Consider the following 17507-nt stretch of genomic DNA (forward strand, 5'->3'; position numbering starts at 1 on the left):
TTTTGGCTGTTCTTGACTTGGCAGCTGGCATCCAACAAAGTAGGAAAGGGATAGAGAGAAAAAATCATACTAGTGCTTCCACTTATTGCATTTATTAGAAGCAAATTACTAAGTCCAGCCCATATGCAACAGGAAAAACTTATATGAGGACATGATTATCAGGAGATAGGGACCCTGGGGGGCCATCTTGGGTGATGCTGCTATAGTCACCAATTTGCTGACTGAATGCCTCTTGGATCCTTTAGTTTCTCTTGTTAGAATTTTAGAGATTTTACTATATAATGCATTCTATATGTATCTGAGCTCTCAAGAGTGATAATACACTAATGAATGATTAGATACTAGAGGACGTAGATAGAAACATCCTTAGTGAGTGGCAGAAGTTAACTTTATTATCTATAACCCAATTTCCCAAAGTAACTGTTAATATATATTTTTACATCTGAGACATCCTTCAAAGATATTTTATTACAACGATCACTAGCAATTGTAATTGTAAATTATCATAGATTATTTTGGCATTCACTATTTAAGGATCATTTTTGAGATTTCCTCATCTTACCATTAGGAAATTAATTGAGATCCAGAATGTTTTCTATGCTGTTTCCAGTCACAAGGTTGATTATTGAAGTTTATCGTTATAAAATATCATATGCAATAGGACTAGTTTTGCTAAAGAAACAAAATAAGTAACATGTATTAAGAACTTACTATATATATATCTAGCACTCTTCTAAATGCTTTTAATCCTCCTAACAATCCTAGCAAGGTAAAACCAAAATGATATACTTTGATTATATATGTGTATATATATAATCATATACATATATACGTATATATACATGTATATATGTATGTGTATATATAATGTATATAAACCTACATATATATATGCAGTATGTATAGTGTATATATATGTGTGTGTATATATATGCATTGGCACAGTCAGGATTTGATACCACGCAGTCAGGCTCCAAACTATAGGCTGTCAACCTCTATTCTGCTTGCATAGAGGGGTCACAGAACTTACACATGATTCAAAACAAATTTTGGGAAAAGACCAGGATGAGAATGCCACTTACTTGTACAATCACATACCCTGGCAATTGCAATCATGGCAGAGGTTGCAGTGGTTCCGCAATGGCTCGACACTTCTTTAAGCCTATTCATGCTCAAAATCTTCAAGAAAATAAAGATAAAGAGGCTGAGTGCATGAAATCTAATTTAGCATTTTGAGTAGATCAGACATTCTTAAACTCTAGGATGTCAATATGAACCCCAGTTTCTTAGTTTCATGTCAAACTCAGTAATTTTACATTCCAAAAGCACCAAGTTTTCCTGTTGCTATAGTGCCTGTTAGATAAGATGATCTCATCTTTTGTCCACCCATGTTAGGAGGAAGCTGGGTTTCAGTGTGGGATAAAATGAAATGGTAGCTAGGTATGAGCTGACAAACACTAGCCTCAGTAAACACCAATTATTTCTCTTGTTTTTGTTTTCAGAGTGAATCACTTGCTAGAGATTCCCTGGAATAGCTTACGATGAGGTACACAGGATGACTAAAACTTCTCTGAAGCCCTTTTCCAGTATTTGATCTATTTTGTAGCTACACTCAACAATTCACAGAAAATTCTGGGTATATTTGCTGGCTGCTTCCGTGAAAACAGCATGGAAAACATAGCTATTATCTAATGCTTTGAAGAAATAGTCATTTGAGTTAGAATGTCAACACTGAACATTTTTGTCAATTTTAACATGTTTAAAACAAACTAATACAAGAAGTAGCAAAATCGCTTGTATTGAGTATGATTGACCAGATAAAATACAGAAAATCCAGTTAAATTTGAATTTCAGATATACCATAAATAAAATATTTAGCATAAAATGTTTGGGATGTATCTATACTAAAAAGTATTCATTGCCTATCTGAAATTCAAATTTAACTGGTATTTGTATTTTTACTTGCTAAATCTGGAAACTTTAATTTTGAGGCTTCAAAAAAATTGAGAATGTTCTTGCCCATTATGTTTGTTGGGTCTGGTGGTCTCATTCCTTAGTACTCCACTTTAAGCTATAAACTAGGTAACAGCTGGGCCTCCATATCTTATCTCATATCTTACGAGAAGAAGCAGAGACTTTGAGATTAGATGGTCCTAGTCCCAACCCAGCTCTGTTGTTTACTATATGCATGATCAGAGACAAAGCACTTAAGGTGTCTATATTTCATTTTTCATACTGGAATCTTAGGGACAACAGCACTCACTTCACACTATTCTTCTGAGGATCAAAGGTATCTAAAGTTCTTGAGATTTTCTTGTATAATAGCCCTGGAATACATTTTCATTGCTGCTTCCATCTTTCTTGTTGCTGTAAAAAAATATGTGGCTTGAATTATTTAAGCCTTCCTGCATATAAGTATAAATGATATTAAATTAACAGTTAATTTCTTCAATTGTTTCCTTACATGAGTAATAGTTTTGGCCCAGTCTCTGGATATTTTTCTATACAGTTTTGGAAATCTCGGGGTATGTCTCACATATTCTTATAAATGCTTCTTTGTATTTTCCATGTCCAGCTTAGTTTTTTACCTGCTGACTATGAAGCATTTTAACAATATTTATTACCTTCTGTCTCTGCAGCTTTTAATATCCTTGAGGCTGTCAATATTTTTATTCAGAGTATTAATCCCTTATTCTTCCAAAGGTGTAAAGCCTTGGTGAGATACAAAATTATACTACGTAAAAATAGCAAGCTATTTTTTCCATCCAGAATACACTATACATTTACCTATAACCACTTTACTCATTCAGTATTCAATAGATTCAATGTAGAATTCAATGTGGATGTAGAATGAAAGCTAGGCAAAACAAGGTCAAAAAATTTATCAAAATTGCATAGTATTTATCAGAAGGAAATTAGACAAATTACTGTACAAATTTAAAACGTCATAAAAGAAATTGGGGAGAATATTATGTAATAATTGTGTTTTTGGTTCATTTTTATGTGAACAGTAGTGTCTGTATGTTCTTCTTTTGGTGTAAAGTTATCCAGACCCTTTGGGTATAAAGTAACAGGACTTAATGACAAGGTATACTGGGAAATGCCAGAACTAAGAATCAAAACAGTTTTTATTTCAGTTATGTAAACTCCAAGGTGTGACAGTGGCAAAAGCATCAAACTGTGTATCAGCCAAGCAGAACTGCTTGAAGACTTCCCAATGTAGCTGACTGCTTCTTGCTACTGTACAATTTCCTGCAAAGCTCTTTTTTCTTTGTCTTCATAAAATGTTCTTAGTCTTCCCAGGAACCATCATTCTTCTGCTTAAGTGTCCCTTGTCTTTCTCACTCGGAGACAGCATTTTTACAGCCTATGCTCCCTGCAAATATTTCTTCAATTGCATATGCCACTTGCTATTTTAATTATTTTTTTTGCATGTCTCTCTCATCTCCTTGGAGATGGGAGCCATATGCTATTCATCTCTGTGTTACCAATGCCCCCTTAGCACAGAACTTAGTGCAAAGCATTTCTCAATAAAAGCTTGGCAAATTGAACATAGCGAGATCATTGTCTATAAAATAAGAAATACACATTTGGATTATTTCATTCTATCACATGCATTATTCTCAACTATTAGGCCTTTCTAAAGCTCTAAGAAATTATAAAAAGGCTACAGAGATGTGAATAATTTGACAAAGCAGGAGTTGAAAGATATTAATCTTCTCTTATCTAGGTGCTCATTTCGATGCTGATATGTATCTTTAATTTTGTTATCATGCCCATAGTCCAGATGGATTTTTATTAGTTCATCAAACAATGCAGCAGACTTGACTTGTATTTAAATCCTTCTAATTAATACAATCTTAAATCAAATTGCTGAATGGGTCTGAATATTTATTTATGACTTTTTTAGTGCTTAATAAATTTAAATGAAATAAAAGAGCAATATACATATCTGATGCATAACTTTTTGATAGCACCAACTGATATTACAGACTTTGCCTAATCTTCTGAGTTCCATCCAGCATCTTTACTTGATCCAAATAAAGATTGATTTATAGGAGATTTTCATGGATTTTACCCCCAAAACAAACACTTTTTTGTTTCTAGATCAGAACTTGGTTTGTCTGTAATGTACATGATTGTGTAATGGAATTTTAGTTAGTCTGACACTTTCTGTTCTTTTGATTAGAGGCTCTAGTCCAAAGGGTTTTCTGAAAAAAACCACTTTTCTACAAATTGGCAGTAAAGATGAATAGTGAGTATTTATTACACATTTACACATGCAACATTGTTCTAGGCACTTTGCACTTAATTCCCACAACCTTCTTTGAGACAGGAGTTCTCTTCACTTTACAGGTCTGGGAGGAGTATATATCCAGATCTTATTCTCTTAAAAGAATAAGTTCTAGTCAGCTGTGGGATGGGCACGCACTTTTGCCAAAAGTTGTGATTGATATTTGCTAATTGGGTAAATTAAGTTTTACAGGCACCAAGTTTACTTTACAGAGAGGAACCCATGATCAATTTAGGTGAGGTACTGCCATTGAACTCGAAAGAAAGTCATGTCCAAGGTCACAGCTCATGTGCTTATTCACACTCTGGCCACACGGGGGAGATTGTTAAAGGCAAAGGAACGTGCACCTGCTCTTTTCCATTGTCAAGTTTCTTTTCCTTCGAAATGTGTGCCTTGATTTACAGTGATGCCTGGGCTGGGGTTTAACCTTGCTACAAGTTTTCCAGCGTGTTACAAAGGTCTTCCTGTGGCTCTGTGCTCTTTATGCCTAATTACATCACTGGTTGGCACATTTCATGAAAATAAGATAGCTTTAGAGAGAACGTTTCCAGGGTGGATACTCAAAAACATCATAATCATCTAATACAACACAATTCAGCTACTCTTAAATGATATGCTTTCTTTTTTAGTGGCTTTTTCCTATAGTGTCCTGGCAAGTTCTCTAAAGCTACAAAATGGATAGGTCAAGAACTTTAGCTCACAACAAAGGGAAGTTTGATCATCAACATAAAATTGGATAAAGGATACAGTCTGGAACCAAGGGGCTGAAATTATAGTTTTCCCTACTTAAGATAATTATGCCTCATGCAGTCATTTAATTTAATAACTATATTATTATACTATGGATTAAAAGCATATGACACAATAAAAGTTTTGAAGAAAGCATTATAGAAAATATAAAATTGACTCATTTAATAAACTTCTAATGAGCCTAAAAACTCATCTTAGGCAGCTGTAGAAACTTAAGGGTTTAATGTAATCTTTTTCTTCAGTTTCTTTTTTTTAAAATATTTGAAGTACTTATGTAGGTCATTCTATATGGGCCTATTGAAGTTTCATCTTTCCATGAACGGTTTTATGAACTAGACGGGGAAGCAACTAAAAAATATTATCATGAAAACTTAGATTTTTGTTTATATGTTTGCATGTGTGTTCAACATTCTATTTTAAGATTTATAACATAGTACGATCAGTATAGTATTACATAGTATAATACTATATTATAATATAGTATAATATACATTATATTATTATACTGCAATCCACAGTATAATAATACAGTCATTAAACTAAATGAGTGCATTTGGCATAATTATCTTAAGTAGAGAAAACTGTGATTTCAGCCACTAGGTTATAGACTGCATTCTTTATTCAATTTTATGTTGAAGATCAAATTCCCAATAACGAATATTATCCTCTATACTGACACGAGAACAAAATGTACTTATTTTTCAATTGACATTTATTAAAATCCTATGTACATTTATAAAATCAATGACATAGGCCAGTCATTGATCCAGGCACTTGGGATACATCACTAAGCACAGGAGCCCCCAATCACTAGCACTTGGAAATAAGCATTCTAGTGGAAGAAATAGAAAAAAATTACTAAGTAACTTTTATGGCATGTTAGTATGTATACATTACTAAAAAGTAGACCAAAGAAGATTGAGAATGCCAGGAGGAATTGAAATGGCATCAGAGAAGACCTCCCTGAGAAGGTGAAATTTGGACAAAGACTTGTAGCAGCTGAGGGAGTGCACCTTGCAGGTATCTGGAGTAGAGGGACAGGCACTCCGAACAGAGGCAGCCTCCAGTACAAAGGCTCCCTTAGGAAAAACAGATGTATGACATAATCTGATTTCAGTTTTTGAAACATGCATTTTGTTTTTGTTAATGTGTGTTTCTGTGTCTGTTGGTATGGGTAGAAGATCTAGGCTTTCTAAAACAGATGATAGTAACTACTACCATGATGATAACAGTGAACTTTGAATTTATTTTGAAAGTTAATCCAAATGAATATCCTGAGAGATTGGGTGAAAGAAGGAGAGGAATCAGAAATGCCTCCAAGGTGCCTGCCCTGAGCAGCTGGAAGGATGAAGATGTCTTCAAATGGTGTAAAGAGGACTGCAGGTGGAGTGAGAGCGAGTGAATGGTGGGGAGACGGAGAAGTTAACTTATCGACAGGATGAATTTGAGATATTCATTAGACATCTCAGTGGCCGTAGGCTATAACCCTCTTTTCCTGTAAAGAATAACAACCCCTGGCTCAAGGGCCACTCTCCCTCTCTCTCATCTATGGCAGCCATCCCTACTCTAAATGGCCTTTGTTCCTGCTGACATGATGCAGGTCACACTTTTTTTAACATACAGACTTAGATAGCCAACACTACCTGGCTGAAGTTTCTGAGTCACAGTAACACAATTGATTTCCTTGCTAGGCTACATGTATAGGTGGCCAAATTCTTCCTAGTCATCTTATTGTAGTCAAATATTTCCTCAAATTACATACTTTATCCATGTTTAAGTAGGGTAGACGTGCCACAAAAGCCAGGTCATATTTTCCTGCAAATTAACTCTGGTTTTCTGTACTTTCCTAAGATAGGAAGGAGTCATGTACTGTCTCAGAAACCGGTTTCAGGTTTACCTGACAGCAAACTTTTCCCAAACTGCTCTGTAGCTGTCAATCTACTCTCAATGGCTACTTAATTTTTTTAATTGGTAGGGTGCAAGAAAGTAGAACAGCAGGCATGTCTGATGTGAGGGAAGACTACTCTTCTAATTTTCTAATGAGGAAACGCTTCATTGGCATGAGGAGGACAGAGGTCTAAATCTTTTTTAACAATTAAATTTCTACATCTTGCATGTTATTCCTCCAAGACAGCTAACATATTCTCTCTAGCATCTACTAGAATTTAACAGAGTCAGTGAGAGTTCACAGGAAATTATTTCCTTGACACCTCGATGCCGGGGAGTACTTAATAAATAATTGAAATAATGTTCAAAGAACATAGAATAAAAATACAACAGTTCTTCATTTCAAGAGATGTTTATTGAGGGTGTCCAGACTTTTGTTCTGTTAAAGAAAAATGTTTAACATTTTTTCAGAGTGGCAATAACCCATTTGGTAATAAGACACAAGAAATGTGTGTGTAATTTATGCTACTTAGTAGATTGCCTTTGTTTGTCTTGCTTGTGGCACATAAACAGATGTCAAGAGAGAATCTCTTTGTGCATTAATCTGAGTATGGAAACTGCTGACATAGCAGCTAATATAGCTGTATTATCCATCTACCTTCTTGTTCTTTCCTGGTTTATAGAGTAGGGCTTTTTGTCTCAATATAAATCAATAGAAAGGGAACTTTCGAGCTATTTAACATTCTAGCCACTTGCACTAAAACATGAACCCTTTGATTATGTAATACTTCCACACATTTACTCATTTAGTAAAACCACAGCTGTCTTCCTTTCCATCATCCTGAATTTGTGGGTCTGAAAGAACGCACCTAAAAATACATTTCCAAAAGAGTCATTCATTCTTTAAAAAAGGAAACTATTTTACAAATACCAAATTATTATGAAATTCTTTACTAGTAAAAAATGATTTTAATAGAGTTTACCTATTAAAGCCTTTAAGAAATAGCATGCTTCTTTTTCAAGCTACAGCCATGTAGAATTGCTTCCCAATGCAAAAATGCTACACTTTATGACGTACTTGAGGAATTTGTGCTTACTGGTTTCTCCGATTAGCAATTTATTTATTTATTTTTTTTTTTGGTGTACTCTTTTTTAAAACTTTCATTTTAAGTTCCGGGGTACATGTGCAGGACGTGCAGGTTTGTTACATAGGTAAATGTATGCCGTGGTGGTTTATAATAAAGTAATAGAAATGAAAATGTTTTGTTTTGTTTTGTTTTGTTTTTGTGAGACAGAGTCTTGCTCTGTCACCCAGGCTGGAGCGCAATCGTGCAAACTCAACTCACTGCAACCTCCACCTCCTGGGTTCGAGTGATTCTCTTGCCTCGGCCTCTCAAGTAGCTGGGATTATAGGCGCGCACTACCACACTCGGCTATTTTTTTGTATTTTTAGTAGAGACGGGGTTTCACTATGTTGGCCAGGCTGGTCTCGAACTCCTGACCTCAAGTGATCTGTCTGCCTCAGCTTCCCAAAGTGTTGGGATTAGAGGCTTGGGTCACTGCGCCTGGACTGAAAATGTTCTTAAGATAAATGATGAAGTGTAAAATAAGATTCCTGTTGTTCAGGATTCTCCAGCTTGATAGTTTTTTTTTTGGACACACATCGTGGGAAAAAGTTGGCAGAAAATAAGTCAGGAAACAAAATGTAAATTTACTTATACTAAATTTGACCTATATGGCCACAGCTTTTCCATAGACATATTGCGAGACTGATGAGTATATATTTATTCAAATAATCATTCTCTCTTTCCAAATAACCCCATTGTGCTGTTTCTGCTTTTTTTGTTGTTGCTACAATTACCTTGATATCACGCAGCATACTGTCTTAAATAACCTCACTGATAAGAATGATTTATTTTCTGAGGGTGGCTTTCAAGAAGCTGCTCAGTCACTTAAGGATGGCTAGTGACAAGATGAAATGATCAAAGTGATTAATATTAATTGGGACAAAATAATACAGTGATTCTTAAAGAGTGATTCCCCACATTAATAGCCTCAGAATACCATGGAGGGCTCGTTCAGACCCAGACTGCTGTGTCTACCCTCAGAGTTTCTGATCATTTAGTTTAGGGTGGGACCTGAAAACGTACTTTCCAGGTGATACTGATGTGGTCTGGGGACCACATTTTGAGAACCATTGAATGAATATGGGATCTTAAGATAATTATCCTGAATTCTTTTATTACTTTAAACTGCTTTGAAGGCAGTTTCAAAAAGTTCTTAAAACTCAGTATTATTGGGAAAAGTTTAAAACCTCTTGAAGTTATTCTTTTTATAGGAAAATATTCTGGGCCGGGCGCGGTGGCTCAAGCCTGTAATCCCAGCACTTTGGGAGGCCGAGGCGGGCGGATCACAAGGTCAGGAGATCAAGACCATCCTGGCTAACACGGTGAAACCCCGTCTCTACTAAAAAATACAAAAAACTAGCCGGGCGAGGTGGTGGGCGCCTGTAGTCCCAGCTACTCGGGAGGCTGAGGCAGGAGAATGGCATGAACCCGGGAGGCGGAGCTTGCAATGAGCTGAGATTTGGCCAGTGCACTCCAGCTTGGGTGACAGAGCGAGACTCCGTCTCAAAAAAAAAAAAAAGAAAATATTCTGTAAGTTATTTTGCCTTGGTTTGTGAACAAAGCACCCCAGGGCTTTATTGCTAGCCCTGGAATGCCAAATTAACACAGCCTGGAAGGAGCCAGGGTTATAGAATGGGAATACTTAGTGTCTCGGCTGCCCAGTCTCGTTTTCTTTGGTATCACAAGAATGGGGAGAGATAACTTTGAGTTCAGCTTTCTAACCTCCAGAACGTTGTTAGAAGCTTAATGTGCATCTTTACTTTTCTATCCAAGAAAAAAAAGTAATTTGAATTAAATTTAAAAATTCAACTAAGTAAGTTAAATTTGGGAGATCTGATTCTTGGGAATTGTTAACAATCTAATCATGTAACTTAACTATATGAAATTCTTCAAATGATCTCCCCCTATTGGGGATTGTGTGTCTTCCCTGTGAGATACTGAGTTCCATGAGACCAGAAATCATTTTGGTCATGAGAGCTGTTGAATATTTAGGGCTTCAAATGGTACGTAGAACAGAATAGGCACCCTGTGAATTTATTTTGGATGTTAGAGTCCAAGATCTTTGACACGTAATGCTCTTCATGTTCTGTTCCTTTCTTAGTCTTCTCTCTATCTCTTATCACACTATACTTTGAATCATACGGAAATACTGATTTTGCTTGTCCTTTCTGAAAAGTGTCATGGTCTTTGTCACTGACATAGAACCAAATGACACTCATTTTTACTATTTGTTCGCAAATGCTGTTGTCGTCTTTGGATTACTAAGGTAGAATCAGGCCTGATTTAGTAATTTGCTACTGGGTCCTGAAGACAGGTTAGTATTTTGTCTACATAGTTTAAATGAAGTATTAATTAGCAGAAATAAAAACTGTTTTAGATGTAACAACGGATCATTTCATGAATCTCTCAAGTAGCTCTAATGGGAATAGTTAGTAACAGCCAATTGTCTGGGTTTTAATCTAATTAAAATTTGGATGTGGGGACAGGGGCAAGAAGAATTTCTGTAACATTTTCACGGCCCTTGAGGAATTTGACATTCCATTTGAAAGTCAGTATTATCTTTAAACCACTTAACTTGAATATGTTTTACTTGTTTTGGTTAGAAAGGATAAAGTAGAGGTTTTTGATTTTGAAATTCTAAACTATCGGCAAGCAGTTTGAGTCCTCCAAACTGTAGTGGGTTAAATTGTGTCCCCACAAAATTCATATATTGAATCCCTAGTCTCCAGTACCTCAGAATATGGCTGTATTGGGAGGTTAGTTTTTTAAAGAGGTGATCAAGTTAAAATGAGACCATTAAGGGGGTCTAAAAATCTGAATGTTATCCTTGTAAGAAGAGATTTGGAGATAGACATGTAGAGAGAGAAGACAATGAGAAGACAGGTAGAAGAGGAAAAAAATGGTCATCTACAAGCCAAGGAGAAAGGCCTCAGAAAGAAATGTAACCCTGCTGATTCCTTGCTCTCAGACTTTTAGCCTCCACAATGACGAGAAAATAAATGTTTGTTGTTTAAGCCACCCAACCTGTGATACTTTGTTATGACAGCCCTAGCAAAATTAATACATAAAGAGAGACTGTATCTCAGTTTAACTAAGTCAAAAAGTGTGAAATACCGTGTATTACAATAAGAAAAAAGGGAGAAAAAGAGCATCATATTAAATAATATTCTAAGTTACAAGCATAGATTAAGACTGCTAAAGAGCAAAATATAGGGACCCAGGGACATAGAGTCAAGAGGACTTGGAAGTCTGCTTTCATAAACATTGACTAAATGACTGCAGTCAATTAACCTCTTAGCCCACCTTCCAGTAATTGCACATGGATAAGTGCAAGTGATGTGTTAAACAACAACACCACAAAAGATCCCGAAGTACAATAGTAATCCATTTATTATCAATCATCAAAAATCAGGATGTGTTTAGATATTTAACCCAGCATAGTGGTTAAGAGTGTAGGCCCAGAAATGAAACATACTTGAATTCAAATTTCAGCTTTATTGCTGAAAAATGATGTGATCTAAACATTAAATGTAAGTTAACTTGCGTGTAAAATGAGGCTACTAATAGTACTAACTTTACAGGAATGTCTTAAGGATAATCAGTGTAAACTTCTTTGCATAAAGCAATTACTTAATATACCAACTACTATTATTAGCATAATATTTTTCTATTTGCTACATGTCATAATGCAGAACTGAGGACATTGACTTTTCAGGGTGTCTCAACTTTTCTGACTGTAGCTGTTTTTATTCATAAGATCATCAGTTGCTTCTCTTTACTGTCAAGCATATTGTAGAGGCATATTTAGCAGCAGTAGCTTATTTATTCACCAGAAGATCCACTGCAATCACAGGATATTTCTTAAGGGCCTGGTTTTCTTGAGTCAACTTTCTAGAATGACAGCTTTTACTTAGTTCACATTCCTGCAGTTCAGCTCACTGATTTAAAATTGATTCCATCCATCCTTGTGCATTCATGGATGATGAGTCTGAATTTAGACCAGGTTCATGGCAACAGCTTTTTAACATAGGAATATGAAGTATTCTCATCTTAGGTGCTAGACACAGTATTTCAAAAAAACAAATGCACTCTGTGTAGCTCAAAGTCATAAACAAGTATTCTACTTACCAGACTTTACTCTCACTTAAAATGCACTATTAAATGTTATCGTAAGTTTTATAAAAACATCAATGAGTTTAAAGCCTTTAATGAATTCAAAGAAACAACAGGTGCTCACTTTATGGCAGAAAGAAGAGGCCTGAAATAGTTGAGTTTGTCTTTTTCTTTTTTTTAAATCACTTCCTGTCTGACTACCTAAAGGTGGTTTCTGTGCTTTTTTAGAAACATAGTATTCATTTGTTCTTTTTTTTTTTTTGAGACGCAGTCTCGCTCTGTCACCCAGGCTGGAGTGCAGTGGCCAGATCTCAGCTCACTGCAAGCTCCGCCCCCCGGGTTTACGCCATTCTCCTGCCTCAGCCTCCCAAGTAGCTGGGACTATAGGCGCCCGCCACCTCGTCCGGCTAGTTTTTTGTATTTTTTAGTAGAGACGGGGTTTCACCGTATTATCCAGGATGGTCTCGATCTCCTGACCTCATGATCCGCCCGTCTCGGCCTCCCAAAGTGCCGGGATTACAGGCTTGAGCCACCGCGCCCGGCCTTGCTCACCATTAAATATATTATCAGAAACAAGAAAAACCACACTTATCCCTATGACCCTAATCATCATATTCATATATATCCAATACCTGGCCTCTGGAGGGTAGAATTGCATCAGCTCCACCATTTGCAACCCATAAGAGCAGCAACAGTTACCTCTGTCCCTCAGAACTGTGCATCTTAAGGTATTTGGGAGAGCTCCAGGCTTCTGAATCCAATCTCTCCGCAACTCCAACACCACCGATGGTATATGCAGCGTGCCCAAGTCTTCAAAAATGAGTCATTCCGGGTCAAAAATTTAAATCTCTGCACAGTACTAGGAAAAAAGTAATGTTTCTTGGTTTCTGGGGACCTGATTTACTTTCTACTCTGTTTTATAAAAATATCTGTTCTGTTATCCATGATTTGGTTGCTCTCGTTTCTCCCAGCCAAACAAAACATTGTACTCCAGAGGTCAGGGTCCTGATCAAATAAGATATCGGGCACACTTGATGAAGACGAGAGGCCAACACAACAGCATTGAGTTCCTGATGGCAAACATTGTGTGAGTAGAATAAATACTTCAAAAGAGAAGAAACAAAACTACTCCAATTTGCCCCAAATGCTGGAGCTGAACTCTCTCTAAGACACTTGAGTCTCCCAGCCCTCCTCACACTGGAGATACCAAAGATTATCAGCACCACCCCTTTCCTTAGCCGTATGGGGCAATTCAGATACAGACAGTGGGCCATCAAATTAGGTGCTATTATATGGAAACTATTGAGAAAAACATAAAATATAAAAGTTAAAAGTAACTAGAGTTTTCCTCTAGCCAATGGTGGGCAGCTGAATTCACTGTTTCTGCAAATTTCTGGCTTTTTATCTTTTGTATTTACTTTCTTAAATCTGTCTTTCTAACCACTTTTAGTTCACTCTTCTCTGTAGAAAGATTAAGATTTCCCATTTCTATTTTTTTCCTTCTCTCTATTAAACTTGCATGTTGCCTGCAAATTTCTCCCTTCTATGTCTCCTACCTGACTCAATAGATTTTGTCCTTTCTGTACCGCTTGCTGTCCTGTGATAAAACAACCTCAGAGTAGAGCATCAGGAGAATAACATTTCTTGTTTCACCAATATACCTTCTAAACATTTAATGCTGTGAATAGATGACTTGCTGTCAAGGCAGCATTCCACAAAGATAAAACGTAGAGGTATGGGATTTTCTATCATACTATGCAACTTGCAAAAAAAAAAAAAAAAAAAGATAAACTCATACTTTGTGATATGCACGATCAAATATGGTAGTGAGTGGAAATTTGTTATAAGTGAAAGGAGTTTACATACCTAATTAATGATGTTTTGCACAACAAATGAAAAAGTTCCTTCTTCATGTCTCATTTTGTTAATTTTCAGTTTGTGCCAACTGACAATCCTTCCGACGCTATGGAGTATATAATCATCACTCCTCCTAGCAAAGATCTGAATCTGAGTCTACAGTTGCCATGCACTCTTGTTCATGAGTTTGTCACATGTCTCAGCACAAGGTTTTCCTGCTTCACCCACGTGTTTCATCTTTTAGGCCACTTCTACGTAATATCATGTACCTGAAGGCTCTGTGAGGAGTAGTAGCTGATTATGCCATGGGGTCCTAGATCTAGAGGCAAAACTCTGCATCTTTCTCAGAGGAGACAACATCCTCAGCTTTGTGAGGAGCAGGCAAGTAATACACTGAGAATGAGCTCTTCCTTGGGATCTCAGAATAGATGAGTATAAGAAAATTTTATAGATAAAGAATGAGGAACAGAAAGTGTAGCTGTTAGTGGCCCCCTAAAAGTCATTTTTCTTTTTGTCCTTATATTGACGAAGTGTCCTTTTTTTAAAAAAAAATATTCCAAACACCAGATATCCCACCAAGGGGATGAAACATGTTCTATGTAAGTCATTCTTGGCACTCTGATTCTCCTCAACAAATGATTAGAAATGTGCATGCAATGCCTTTTGTTCAATGACATGTGAGAAGACTTCTGTTAAGGTGCTTACAGAAACTATTTTTCTCTCTGAGATAAAAACTATATAAAGCCATTAAGCCAGTGGGGCAAAACTATTATTTCCCTGGTATTTCCTGTAATTGTATTTCAATATGCTTGAAGCTGCTGTTGCTTTCTTGTTTGAGAAATACCCATAACATTCAGAGAATGATGGAGAATACAATGGAAAAAAGATTAGTTTTTTATGACATCACTAAATTGCTGCAATAACCTCGAATCACCTACCAGGTGAGCAATTAAAATTTACCTTACCTATGTAGGGAGTAAAGATGGAAGGCACACATTACTATTAGCCTTTCCCTTTAGTCTTTAACTTAAAAACAAATCAAGTCTCTCTTCGGGGCCTAGATTAAATTTCATCTCTTCTGGGACCATTTTTTGACTACTCCAGACTAAACTGATATTTTAAAATATGAAATTCCTAGAGGTTTATTGCTTGGGCATTTAATCTCATATTTGTATGACCTATTGTGTCTTCAGTGGGGCTGTATAATCCTCAGGGGACAAAGCCTATAGCCTAATTCATCTTTCTTTTATACTTATTAGAGCTTTTATCCTTGTACAAAGTATCCATTGGGACTTCAATAAACATAGTTTTAACAGTTAACAATTTCTGAACCCTCACTCTGTGCTAGCGCATTTGCTAAGTACTTTGTGGCAGTTAATCCTCATGACATTATTGCAAGAAGTATTGTTATATTCCACAGCGCTCTCCTGAATAAGGTTGGGTGCCCGCTAAATGCTGTCCTCATATTCTATACTTTTCCTTGATATTACTCATCATAGTTTTAATTATCAAAGGAGTTAAGCATGCATTTGGTTGTTTGTTGTCTACTTCTCCCCAGGTAAAGTCCATGACGGCAGGGATGTTTAGTGCCATATGTCCCCAGGCCATGGAACAATGCCACATTTGTAGTAGGGCCTCAAATATTTGGTGAAATAATAAATATTAATATTTTTAGAACATGAGATAGAAGCTGAGAGGAAGACATATTTGGCTCAATTTCACACCACTGGGGCTAAGGTTCATACTCACAGCCATGTTGCCTCTATCCGGAGGCCCTGCTATCTATCACCTACTGTCATCACTCTCTCAAAGGGAAAGTAGAGTGTGTCAGCAGGCCTTCAAGGTTGCTTCCCAGAATCAGGAAAATCATTAGTTGTCTCATCATTTCTCTTTAGTTTTTATAACTGCATCCCAATTAAATTAAAGAGATTGTTGACTAACAGTTACCATACTAAATTGAAGAATTCTGAGAGTTCAAATTATGAGGTAGTTCTTAATCATACAAAGGTAAATAGAACAGTAAATATCAAGGACAATCCCGGGAGTAAAGATAAAAACACCTGTACCACATTGTTTTCCACAGATTTGAATTGTTTCAAACTCCAACTGAGGCTGAGTTTACCATGACCTTTGTTGTGTGGAAAAGTAAAATCACATCACATGTTTAACAGCCAACACAAAGATTTTAAGCTCCTGAAGTGAACAGCTAAGAATGATGATAGTGATTATATCATTTTTAGTGAACTCCATTTTTGCTAGAAATATTTTCCCTAATTCATACATTATCATTACAAGTTAGAGTTTATTCCCTGCTCTTAAAGGAAATTAATACTCATAAAGGCTAAGCAATACAGCCAAGGTCACATAGCTAGCAAGCCATCGATATATACTATGATCTCTGATCTACCCATAAGCAAAATTCAGGGTCTTTCCACCCTGACATGGTACAGCTATTATTCATCAAGCACCTACTACATTTCAAGAACTCTTTTAGATACTTCTTCCGTCATCACAAAGCAAATCCTATAAGGGAATTATTATCAGAGTAAGAAAGGTTAGCCACAGTTACATGTGAATGACTTTGAAAGCAAAATAAATTGAGAAGTAGTTTAAAGAATGGCAGAGTTTTCTACAAACATGTCAAATTTTTACAAGAGTTTTTAAACTTATCTACGATAGACAAATGTTTATATTTAGTGTATCTATACAACAGAGAACAGCAAGAGGGCAATGGACTTGAATACGAAGCAAAGTGAGGAAAATACATGGCGAATCATATTTTGCAGGCATGGGTAAAGTAGTTACAGGCATCCTAAAGGGTCAGACAATGATGGGATGCATTGAAATCCCAAGTTTAGGCTTGGCACAGTGGCTCATGCCTATAATCTCAGCACTTTGGGAGGCTGAGGTGGGCAGATTGTTTGAGCCCAGGGGTTCAAGACCAGCCTCAGCAACATGGTGAAACTGCATCTCCACAAAAAGTACAAAAATTAGCCAGGTGTGGTGGCACATGTCTGCAGTCCCAGCTACTTGGGAGGCTGAGGAAGGAGGATTGCTTGATGCTGGGAAGTGCAGGTTGCAGTGAGCCCAGGTTACACCACTGCACTCTGGGTGACAGAGCAAGAACCTGTCTCAAAAAAGAAAATGAGAAAGAAGCCCCAAGTTTACAATAGGGGCATCCATCTGGAGTTTGGTCATTTCTAAGGACATCAGCCCTTTTAAAGAAAAAAATTATCTAAGAGCTGATATGGGAGAATCTGAATTTTTATCTTTGATGCCATATGAACAAAAGAGTTAAACTAGGAAATCAGATAAAGAATAGCTGTTTGTTTGTTTGTTTTGAGACAGAGTCTTGCTCTTTCACCCAGGCTGGAGAGCAGTGGCATGATCTCGGTGCACTGCAGCCTCAGCCTCTCAGATTCAAGAGATTTACCTGCCTCAGTCTCCCGAGTAGCTGGAACCACAGGCACACGCCACCA

Source organism: Trachypithecus francoisi, unplaced genomic scaffold (assembly GCF_009764315.1).
Source record: "Trachypithecus francoisi isolate TF-2019V2 unplaced genomic scaffold, Tfra_2.0 Lachesis_group0, whole genome shotgun sequence".
Classification (NCBI taxonomy): Eukaryota; Metazoa; Chordata; class Mammalia; order Primates; family Cercopithecidae; genus Trachypithecus; species Trachypithecus francoisi.